Here is a 12,724-nt window from a genome sequence, read left to right as displayed (position 1 = left end):
GAAGTACGCTCGTCTTGAAGGAAATACAGCGTGAGAATCCGAAGGCACAAACGCAGAGGTCTCACCGTACCAATTCCGCAGAACAAACCAGCGGGGCCAAAAGAAATATCTTAGTGGAACGACCCCACGAAGACAGGAAGGAACGAAGATATGAACGACGAAAAGACGATCGAAAATTCGAAGATCAGGTTTACACGAAGCTCAATGCTAGATACTCTCGGATCTTGCGAGATATCAAAGGAAGGGAAAATTTGGAGTGGTCGTGGTCTAAGGGAAAACAGCCCCCAAGAACCGAGAAGTCTAAAGATTACTGTGAGTATCATTGCTTCAACGGACACCAGACCGAGAAATGCAAAAACCTCAAAATAATGATCCAAAAATTGATTGATGCTGACGAACTCAAGCAATACATACGAAAGGAGGTCACCGAGGACAGATCCAAACGAACCAAGCAAGTTCAACTTCCAGAGGGAAACCGCACAATCAACACCATCTCGTGTTCCGAAGCCGCATGGCCCTCACTTACAACGCAGATAGGAAAGAGGCTACTGAAGCAATTCGAAGACCACTGCGAATTATATAAGATTGATGGCGTAGAAGTGGACGAGCACGAAGATTGGATGGACGCACCTATCATCTTCGATACTGAAGATATCGAAGAAGATATGGAATACCATAACGATCCCTTGGTCCTCACACTACCAGTGGCTGGATGTAACCTCAAAAAGATCCTCATCGACGGGGGAAGCTCAGTGAACGTTCTATTCTACGACACCTTCAAACGGATGAAGCTCCATGATGAGCATCTAATGACCTCTTATTACACCATCTACGGGTTCAACGGAGCGCCCACAAAGCCATTGGGGGACATCGTGTTGCAGGTGAACGCCGGGCCCATGAAAGTAGAAACACGATTCAGCGTGGTTAACGCCCCATCCGCTTATAACGCCATTATTGGACGAAAGTGGGTACATAAACTCAAGGGAGTGGCAGCAACTTACCACTAATATCTCAAGTTCCCTACACCCGAGGGAGTGATGGAAATCAAGGGAGATCGGGTCTTTGCAAAAGAGTGCCAGACCACTCAGGATCGTATCAACAACGAACATGAAGAGCAGCGAAAAACCCAAAGGATCAAAAATAAAGAAGTTGCGAAAGAAAAGGCCATAGACCTGTTCCTCAAGGAAACCACAAGGAAGGGTTTGACAAAGGATGATAATGTCCTTAACACAGAGGCAAGTACTTCAGCAGCCAATGAAGGACAGAAACATACCAAATAGCAATTAAAGAGTGTCCCAGTCCTTGGGGACCCGAAGCCGGTGTTCACACCAGTGGATCCCGTAAAAGAAATCAACATAAGAACGGAAGAAAACCCGAAGATGATCAAAGTAGGGACCATAATGGACGAAAAAAGAGAAGAATCCTTAACCAAATTACTTAAAGAATACGCGGATGTATTCGCCTGGAAGTTAGGAGACATGCCGGGGATTGATCCGAAAATAATCCAACACGAGTTGCGCATCAAACCAGGCACGCCACCTTTCAGGCAGAAAATAAGAAAAGTTGCACCAGAGTATCATAAGGCAGTAGAAAAAGAACTTCGGAAACTACTATAAGTAGGCTTCATCAAGGAAGTCAAATACCCTACATGGATCTCCAACATGGTCGTCGTTCCTAAGAAAATTTGAGGGGTTAGGATATGCATCGACTTTACTAACCTCAACAAGGCATGTCCAAAGGACAGCTATCCCCTGCCGAGCATACATCAACTGGTTGAAGCAGTAGAAGGATACGAAGAGATGTCATTTATGGACGGATATTCTGGTTACAACCAAGTATCCCTGGCAGAAGAAGATCAACTACACACAGCATTCTACACCCCGCATGGCCTTTATTGCTACACTAGAATGCCCTTTGGACTTCGAAACGCAGGGGCAACGTACCAAAGAATGGTCGACGATATCTTCAGGCCATGGATTGGTAGTACCCTAGAAATCTACGTTGATGACATGCTCGTCAAAAGTAGGCTGCGCAAAGATCACCACCAGGACCTGAGAGATATTTTCGAAGTAATGAGGAAACATCACATGAAAGTAAATCCAGAAAAATGTACTTTCGGTGTCACCTCAGGGAAATTTCTTGGATATCTGGTAACAAAAAGGGGTATTGAGGTAGACCCCGCGAAGATTCAGGCCATAGTGGAAATGCCATCTCCGAAGAATTTAAAAGAAGTGCAAAAGCTCAATGGGTCCTTAGCAGCCTTGGGCAGATTTATTGCCCGATCTTCGGACAAATGCAAACATTTTTTCAATATTCTCAAAAAAGGGAGTAAGTTTGAATGGACCGCAGAATGCGAAGAATCCTTCCAAAGAATCACGGAACACCTGGCTTCAATTCCAATCATGCAGAAGCCTGATCCTGATGAGGTTTTGGCATTGTACATAGCAGCGACGGAAGACGCAGTTATCGCAGTGTTGGTCAAAACCAATACGAAGATAGAACAGCCTATCTATTATGTCAGTAAGACCCTCAATTATGCGGAAAGGAATTACACGAAGATCGAACAACTCATTCTGGCATTGGTATGGGCTACTCAAAAGCTGAGAACCTATTTCTTAACTCACTTCATCCGCGTCCCATACAAAGCACCACTGGAAGCAGTCCTCAAAAGCGCGGAAAAGTAGGAAGAATAGCCAAGTGGAACACCCACCTGGACCAATTCAACATCATTCATGAAATTAAACATCACAAAAATCCCAAGTTTTGGCGGATTTCTTAGCAGACCTCCCCTGGACAACGATGAAGAAATTAGGGGAATACCAGAAGCCGACGAAGAAAGCAAGGATCCAGTTGATATCCTCGAACCCGCAAGTCAAAGACAATGGTAAGTCTTCGTTGATGGCTCCAAAAATAAGGAAGGGGCATGAATAGGCATTGTCATCACCACCCCAACTGGAGAAAGGATCGTACAGGCACTCAGGTTAGAATTCAAAGAGCACACTAACAACATCGTTGAATACGAGGCAGTTGTACATGCCCTCCGCTTAATAATAGAGATGGGGTAACTGATGTAAGACTGACAAGTGATTCACAGCTTGTCATACGGCAAATCGGGCTCGAATACAATATGTACGACGACACCCTCTCAGCTTACATGGCCTTGGTCCAAACATTGGCATCACAAATTCGAACATCAAGTTCCGGCACTTATGCAGAAGGGATCTCAGGCACGCAGATGCCCTAGCATATATATCATCCATGCTGAAGGACAAGAGTATCGAAGCTATCAAAATAACAAGAGTATACGAGCCTTCGATTGCATCACAATTTTCCTTTGCTACAAACCAAGATACAGTGGAAGAAAATATCGAAGATCAGGTGGGAGAAGACATTCGCGACGATTTTGACGAAGAAGATATCCTATCAAGAGAAAATCAAGACGAAGATTTCAACAACGAAGATGATTGTAGAATGATGATCCACGCGTTTATCAAAGATGGAACCTTACCCGCGGATCACAAACAAACCAGGAAAATACTCTCCAAAGTAGGAAGATATGATCTTCGGGATGGGATCCTGTACAAGAAATCTTTCATCGGACCGTTGCTACGTTGCTTATCCAGGAAAGGGGGGCATCGAATTCTAAACGACATCCATTATGGTGACGCAGAGAATCATAGCGGCATGAGATCACTAGCCGACAAAGCAAAAACGCAAGGATATTACTGACCCACAATGATACAAGATGCTTGAAGAATGTCCCGACGATGTGAAGAATGTCAGCTTTCTCCAAAAGGATACACGCACCAGCAACAACGTTGAATTCTGTGGATAGTCCGTGGCCATTTGCAAAATGGGGCATAGATATCGTTGGTCCTTTCATCGAAGGATCAGGGAAAAGACGATTTCTGATAGTAGCCACGGACTACTTCAGCAAATGGGTGGAAGCTAAAGCCTTAGCCAGGATCATAGACATGGACGTGTTTACTTTCATATTCCAAAACATTATTTGCAGGTTCGGCATACCAGCGAAAATCGTGTCCGATAATGGTAAACAATTACAGGGGAAAAACATAGACATGCTCTTCGACACTTTCAAAATAAGGAAAAACAAATCCACCCACATATAACCTCAAAGCAACGGACAAGCGGAAGCTACTAACAAGACCCTCTCCCTTATCCTCAAAAAGCAATTAGACGAACACAAGGGGCGATGGTGTGAACATCTACACAATGTATTATGGGCATACAGGACAACACGAAGATCTGCCAGTGGGGAGTCTCCATTTCTCCTCACTTATGGAGCTGAAGTAGTCATCCCAACAGAGATCCTCATGCCAACCACAAAGACCGAAGCATGGGAGAAAAATCTCACAACAGACATGATGTTAGAGAGACTGGACGACCTGGAAGGAAGGAGGGAAGCAGCATTGCAAAAGATGGAAAATTATCAACGAAGACTAGTGAGAGAGTACAACAAAAAGGTTAAGCTTTGAAATTTTGTAGAAGGGTAGTTGTGCTAAGAACAATCCCGCAGTATCAATGAGAGAAGAAATGGGGAAAGTTAGCACCTACATGGGGAGGACCTTTTATAATGCACGACATTGCGGGAAACGGTTCCTACTATCTTCGCAATCTGAAAGGTGAAGTCCTCCGGCACCCTTGGAATGCTAAATGGCTCAAACTGTACTACCCATAGGAACAGCGCAGCTTTGCATCTGCGTGAAGAATACCAGAAGAAAAAGGAAGTGTAACCGCTTTACATGTTTCTATCTCTGGACGAGGAGTAGCATGCCTCAACCTATAAATCAAACAAACTTTTTGGGAAATCTTCAAGCAAACGAAATGGTCAAAAGGACCGCTGAGTGAACGCATTTACACTACATAATAAATTAACAATATTGAGGAAAGTAGTTAATCTACAATCTTTCAGGGCTCCCCTATCAGTGTCTATGAGTGTAAGACCAGGGGGAAGGCACCCAGCAGAAAGAGATACCCAACCAATTTTAAGGCAGCGGGTCGACGGAATGGGTGCGTGTAAATATTTCAAATAAGCATTCCATATCCTAGAACGCTGCCTCGGCCCCCACCGTTTGGGAATCCTATGGCCCAGGATTCGCCAGCGGGGTGGCAGGTCTCAAGACGATCACGAAGGTATTTACCTTCGGTTCGCACCCAAACACTTATTTCTAGCTTAACACTTCACGATATTTAAAATAAAGATGAATTGATAACGCAGGTATGCCCAAAGGATGATCCATTTCATAAAGAGTTGATTACAAGATTCAGCAAATAAGATAAAGCAGTAAACACATCAAAAAATGATCTGAAAGCATATAATCAACAAGGATCAACTATCTACAACTAATAAAAGAAGTCTACTTGGACGATACAGCTCCATCAACAGGGTTGTCTCTGCGAGATGAAGGTGCGCTACCACCTGAAGAAGGCCCAGAAGAACCAAGCAAGGGCGCGGGAAGGGGACGACGCGGATAATTCTTGACAAGACCATGTTCGACTTTAAGACCATGTTCGACTTTATCTAAGACTTTGTTGGTCTCCTCAGCCAACTGACATCGAGCTTTATAAGCGATAACCGCGGTCCGCTGGTTGGCCTGAGACAGCAAGGCAGATAGGCGTTCCGCCTCTTTAGAGGCAATCTCCGCTGCTTCCTCACGAGACGCGGCCAACCCTTTGAAATAGTTGGTTTGTCCCTCCTGCTGCACTAAGGCAGATTGAGCTTTTTCAAGCTCGTCATTTGCTGCGTGAAGCTGTCCCTCGAGCGCTGAACATAAGAAATACCAAGGGGTTAAAACAAAGAAATCACAGAATCACACTCGATAAAACGAGGTTATACCTTCGACATTAGACGAAGCCTCTTCATACTCATTAACAACTGCGTCCCGAGCCTCATCAAGAAAGCCATATTCGTCGGATAGTTTTTTATAATCCGTGTGAAGGTTCGTAAGAGAAAATTGACTCGCGTCTAAGTCTACCTGCTTTATTGAATCCAAATGACGCAGATGGTTGACTTCGTCATTCATCTCCCCCATCCTTTTATGAAGTCGATACACATTCACTTCAAGATCTCTTTCAGATTCCACTTGACGAGCAACATCAGCTCGAGACGCTGCTAGGGCTTTACTAAGAGCACCAACCTCAGCCCTAGCATTATCTCTTTCCTCGGAAAGACGCAACATATTATACCTAACCCCGGGGCCTAATAAAGAACGAGCCTGTTGTAACTCTCCTTCCAAAAAGCGCACTCTGGACTCTAAGTCCGAAGCATGATCTCGAGCATCACGCAGGTTGTCACGCGTCCATAGCAGCGTACCATTAAACAGACAACGATCATGATTGTACTTATTCTGCATATCAACCATCAGTGTTCGCTTTTCACGCCACTCAGCTGTTAAGGCGTTATGCTCATCAGCACGAGCATTCCACTTTACGGCTTCGATTTTCAACTTACCCACCAACTCTGCAATACGGGATTTCTGTCGTTCCCTTTCTTTCCGAAGCCATATGAGCTCGGGGACTCCACCCATTGAAGATAGGGTAGGGAGACTCAGACAGAACACCAATATACAGATAGGGAATCACAAGGAGTGAAAGATCCGTAAAATACAAACCTGTGAAGGACGAGACATTTCTAAGAGTCTTCTCCAATTCGTCGCGGACCATAGCAAGTTCTGAACGAAGACTCTCCTCAGCCTTACCCAACTCTTCTTTTTCTTTCAGACGGCCCCTCAGTTCACTTATTTCCACTTCAACCGCAGACAGTTCCTCTTCTCTATGACGAAGCTTGGCCTCCAACTTTAAAGACTTTGCTTTGAAGAATTGGTATAGAACATGGTTACAATGTTCGCTCCTCATCATCTATGTCACAAACAACAAACATTATTATACCAAAGGGATCATATATCACGAGAATACAATGTTCGGATATCATGAAGTAAAAAAGTACAAGGATTTACCTCTAAGACACGCTGCTGGGGAAAACCGTATTGGTACCCATCAGCTACGGCCATCATATCAGCAATGGAGGAGGGAGGGTCAACCACTAGGTTCGCTTCTGAAGCCTTCAGATTCTTCTCCCACATCTCAGCAACGCGGGCTTCAGAAGACAGTTGCATCATCCGACGAGTATAAGCGTCGGAATTCTTTTCACCAGTGACCACTGGGGCAGGGTTAGGGACGAACATCAGGTTCTTCTTCTTAATCCAAGCCAAAATGGCATCTTCGCCTTCAGGCATTAGCGAGTAAGGGAAATCCTATGAAGGAGACTCAACCGCAGACTTCCCCTTGGCAGTTATCTCCTCACCCGCGCAAGTCTCAGCATGACCACCTGCGTTCTCAGCTTGCTGATCAGTGGTACCTTCTTTTCCAATATTCCCAAGCACATCCCAATCATCATTTGGGGAAAGCAATGAGAAGTCTTCGGCAAGACCCATGGCGGCATTCACATCAAAGGATTCCCCCGCGGAATATATCCTACTGAAAGAAAATTCAGGGGAATAACGGGAAGAGTACCCACACCAACAATATCATCGCCAACAGGGACAGACCCACCCCTGCCAGTACCACCAACGATAATATTACCCTCAGACTCACCATCACCACCCGCGAAAACTTCTTCTTCACCGTTACCACCTTCGTCATCAGGGTGAGAAGTGCCGGTACGCTCTTCTCCATTGGACATTTCTTCATCCTCACCATACCCTTCGTTTACGGGACTCGTAACCTCTTCATAACCCCCAGCCTCACCGGTAACCGCAGTAGAAGATTGTTTGGGTCCAAGTTTCTTCTTCTTCGACACCTACAAACCAGTATACATCCCACAAAGGCTCAGTTTTCCCTCACTTCAAAAATGAAAATTATTTCAATCAAGGAAAAAGGGGCAAATAAAATAGAGAATATAAGAAGAAACTATACCTTGGCAGCAGCAACACTCTTCGTTGGATGGGTAGCACCAGAATCCTCCTCATCTCCATCAACGACATCAAGAGCATAAGGAAAATTCATGCCCGCGAAATTCGGACGCCAAGGACATAAATCTCCATAACGAGCAGGAGGATTTTTACGAGGCTTGCTATTTGCAGAAGGACGCCAACCGCGTGGACCCGGAATCCATCCATAAGCCCAAGGACCAACTACCTCAATAACAGTAGCATGCCATTCATAATCATGGTCACGCTTAATCCTTTCACGAGCAGGAAAGAGTTTCCGTTTAGCATATCCCTCAGTACCAGGAACATACCTCAACTTGGCATCACTCACCTCACTCAAAAGACGAATTTCACCACGGGGAGCAGCAATATTGCGAAGACTAACACTCCACGGCTTACGGTTTCTGTTGTTGACATAATCCCCAAAAGAACTGTTAAAATTTTGAGGAGTGTACCACTCTCTCTCTCAGCAGGATTTGGAACATAGCAGGTCATCATAGTCTCTCCCTTGCTTCGCAAGTAACATTCCTTCAGTGAACGAAGACAATTCCCAGATAGTTGTGACACGGAACGATTATGAGTGTTCGTGGAAGAGCCTTCGCGACTATCCAACACGTCATAATAAAAGGAGTCACCCGACTTATATAGGGGCAACATGAGACCCGCCTCGAAGTCTCCAACCGTAGTCAACAGATGAAACTCGTCGAAATGATACTTAGCAAGGAGCTCGTAAGTGATATCATCGTCAGGGGCATAGAAGTGAAACTCAAAAGCTTGAAGTTCATGTTTTTCCTTGAACATATCAAGATCAATATGCTTGAAAGTGACCTTATTCTTACCAACTGGAAAGCTTCGTATCACGGGGACAGTTTCTTCTTCGTTTGAGGAATCAGAAGTATGACTCAACTCCGAAGCTTTCCTTTTAGAAGGAAGATTTTTAGACAGATCAGCCCTCAACATAGTACCCTTGGAGTACTTCCCTTTGAAAGAAACCGCGGGAGGAGACGGCAAAGATTTCTGCGGAGGAACTGAAGGAGGAGCCATTGAACGAAGGGGCGGAACATCCACTATTTCAGACGAGAAGCAGCCCGCGTAGTCCTAGAGTCATCACGAGGAGGAGCCTGCGTACTCCTTGAATCTTCACGAGGATGAGAAGGGGCACGGTTAACAGCATACCTAGATCCAGAAGGACCCTTCGGCACATCCCCTTTCTTAGCAGGCACACCCTTCGCACCAGAGGAAGATGAAATCCTATGACCCCGAGGATCCGATTGCGAAGACTTGTAAGGACCTTCCCCAAGTGGAGATCTGTCAGAATCTCGACGTGGAGGGGATCTTGGCGGACTAGACGGCGGGGTTTGGTAAGGAGCCCGCGGATGATCAGACATATCTACAAGGAAACACAAAAACAGTTTAGAGAAGAATACGAGGAGATCACTAAAGATCAAAAAACCCATAATTGATGGTTCATCCGGATAAACATTAAAAACCCTAAGAACTAAAAAATACTCCATCCAACTCCAGGGATAATACTTAGATACGGACTCAAAGACGTTGTAACAAAGAACAGGGGCAAGCATATATGCTTCGACATGTATGTTTCATCACAAAACCAAGATTACAGCAGCAGGAGACAAACGGGTAGATACATAGATAAATCAATGGTGAACAGCTAATAAAAAACCCCATACCTGTATAGAAGAGGACGACAAGCACCAACCACAGTCGAAGAAAGGAGGATCGGAGATATCAAAAGATACAGGGGCAACAACGATCGAGAGCGAAAGAAACAGAAATTAAATGTTGTTATCTTCCTCACAAGAATGATGATAATAAATGACTAAAGAACAAGAATAGAAAACAAGAAGGGGATGAACACTGACAAGAAGAGGACAAAAGTTTTTTTTTCACATTCTCTTTCCTATTTATGAAGCTAGAGAAGACAATAACTGCTCCTCGTACCAAAGAGCAGTTACGGGGAAAGTTAATGCAAAGTGGGAAACGTGTAGGACGACCTTTCTTCTTCAAAATTGCAAAATACACCCAAGTCAGAAGAAGAGGGGCAAATTATATGTACACCTTTCATCATCCACCACGTGTACAGAAAGAGACACGTGGAAGGCATGCAAAACAAGATATCAAAACATGATAGCAAGCATCTCATCAGAAGATGCCACTGGTCAGCAGATCCGACGGTCAGGGACAGAGGGTCACAGAGATACGATGACTCATAGGAGCACCAGATAATACCCCTTGGGTGTTATCACATCCAATCCCGAGGAAGATCCCAGATCAACGGCCGAGAGGAAGTTCGGCTGACACAGATGTGACCAGACAAAGAGACACTTGTCTGACACAAGCAGACATCCATCTACCCGCATTAAATACCAAAGAGATATACACGTGTCAATCAGCTCGTGGAAGAGGCGAGGATAACCCTTCGCATTCAAACTCAGGCCACAGCATACGCCGAAGACCTCTACGTAATGGGCACAATGCACAAGAAGATAAGAATACAACGGCACCTCAGAAGTAGGACCCACGTTCCAACCCTATAAATACCCCTCTCCACTAAGAAAGAAGGGGTCGATGAATTCAGAGCAATTATAGGAGAATATAAGAGAGAGAAATAGGAAGTGAGTAATCCCCCTACTTCCGCAGACTTATGTATATTATAAAGTCATTCGACTATCTTTTTAACCATTCAATACATAGTGAAACACCAGCCCCGTGGATGTAGGCATTAGTGCCGAACCACGTAAATCTGTCTTATTTACATTTCAGCACCTTACATTCAGCGTTAAACTTCATATGCTTAACATTTATACTTGATTCTTGGTTTATTCCGCTATTCGAACATTATTTACGATAATACTCGACTAGACAATGACAAGCCCGAAGGCTTCGAGTCGATGAATCGATATAATCATCCCCTTTATGCGTACAACGTATAATTCTAGAATTAGGATGTATGCGAATATTGTTTGTGAACACGTGGATGGGTTCGTGATTTATGTGTTCACAACAATCACTAGCTTGCTTTATCTTGGTCTTCTAATTTCTTCCCCATCTGGTTGCAACCAACTCAACACTTCCCATTATACCAGGAAAAAAAAAATCAAACCATTCCAAAAGTCCGACCACAACATCTTAACCTTCCATTTCCTGCCTCTCTAGAATTCTTTTTTCATTCTGTGCAGTTGTATGTTCGTCTCAAGAGGTATGTTTAAGGCTTTGGGCTCCTCCTTATAGCTTTATTGACCTGAAAACACGAGATTCATCCACCACACATTCATAATCATTTATGAACTCTAAAAACAACTTAATCTCGACCAAACATCGACCTAAAACCATTGGAAAAGTGGCCACTCAGAGCTGTTTTTCAGGCATAAAATCAGTGCAAAAGTGAAACAAATCTGAACCCAAATCAGCATATGCTTCGAATTCCCGTGTTGGTGCTGATTTCTGATACCCTTTTTAACCTCTCGAAAATCATTACGAAATCACAACAGCAAATCCTTGGCACATAATCACTAGTTTCACTTTTTAGTTTAGTTGGTCGAGAGATAAAGAACAATACGTATGTCACCAACCTCATCTCTACTTCTCAGTAAAACTCCAATTTCACGCCATGAATGTCCCTAAGCTCCCACCAACATATGTGAAAGAAAACTAGAACGACTTCTCCTTGATTTAAGAAATGCAACTTTCTTTTGTTTTGAGAAAGAAGAGAAAGTGCTGAACCCAAGGGACATAACTATAATTTGAAATTAAACATCTCATCTCGGTCAACGAAGAAACAAGTCAATATATGAAGAAACAAACTCATCATCTGCGGGGTCAATAGGTCTTGGAAGATAAACTGTGAGTACCTGCAACATCCCAGATACGACATGTTCCACCACTTGATGACCTGTGCGAAAAAGAGAAACATCAACATATAAATTACAAAGCAACTTAGTATCAAACAAACAGTAATAAAAGTACACATCAACAAGTACATATCAACAAATTGATAAGTTTATATCAATATCTAGTATCTACTGCTTTCACCCATTACATATCATTATCTAGTGTAGGATCAACGAGTACATAATGATATGTTCTTGTACCTAATACTAAGGTAATCCAGTATCTCAATACAATTATATGTTCCAGTACATATTTTTGCAAGGTAGTATAAGTTGATATGTACCTAATACTAATGTAATCCATGTATTCAACAATACATGTTGATACGTACTACTGGTGGATTCTACTTGTATTTAAGCATAAAATACATATTGATATGTATTGCATCAATAAGTCCTTTTTTTCCTAAGTACATGTTGATATATACTCTAGGATCATGTCAGGCATAAACTACTGTACATATCGACATGTACATCACTAACGAATAAATTTTACCTAACGTACATACCGATATGTACTGTAGGATATATTCAAGAAGAACCATGCTAGGAGTTTATATGTACTGCATCAACTAATCACTCTTTCCCTAAGTACATATTTATAAAAAAAATACTCACCAAATCGAACTCCTAGCAATAGTTTTAACTTCTTCCATGAATCCTTGAAGATGCAAAAACATTCTTGCATTCAGTATTTGTGATTGAACTATGATCAATAACAAAGTGAAGATTTAATACAACATACGTTCTGAAAACTGGCCACTGGAAGGAGAGAATCGTGTGATTGAACTATGGTCATTGATCCTATGATGATTAATGACCTTTAGGCTTAACCAAGAATGTGAAAATTTGGTTTCATTTTAG

This window comes from Papaver somniferum, chromosome 9 (genome assembly GCF_003573695.1).
Source record: "Papaver somniferum cultivar HN1 chromosome 9, ASM357369v1, whole genome shotgun sequence".
Lineage (NCBI taxonomy): Eukaryota > Viridiplantae > Streptophyta > Magnoliopsida > Ranunculales > Papaveraceae > Papaver > Papaver somniferum.
Note: the sequence above shows the minus strand (reverse complement) of the source record.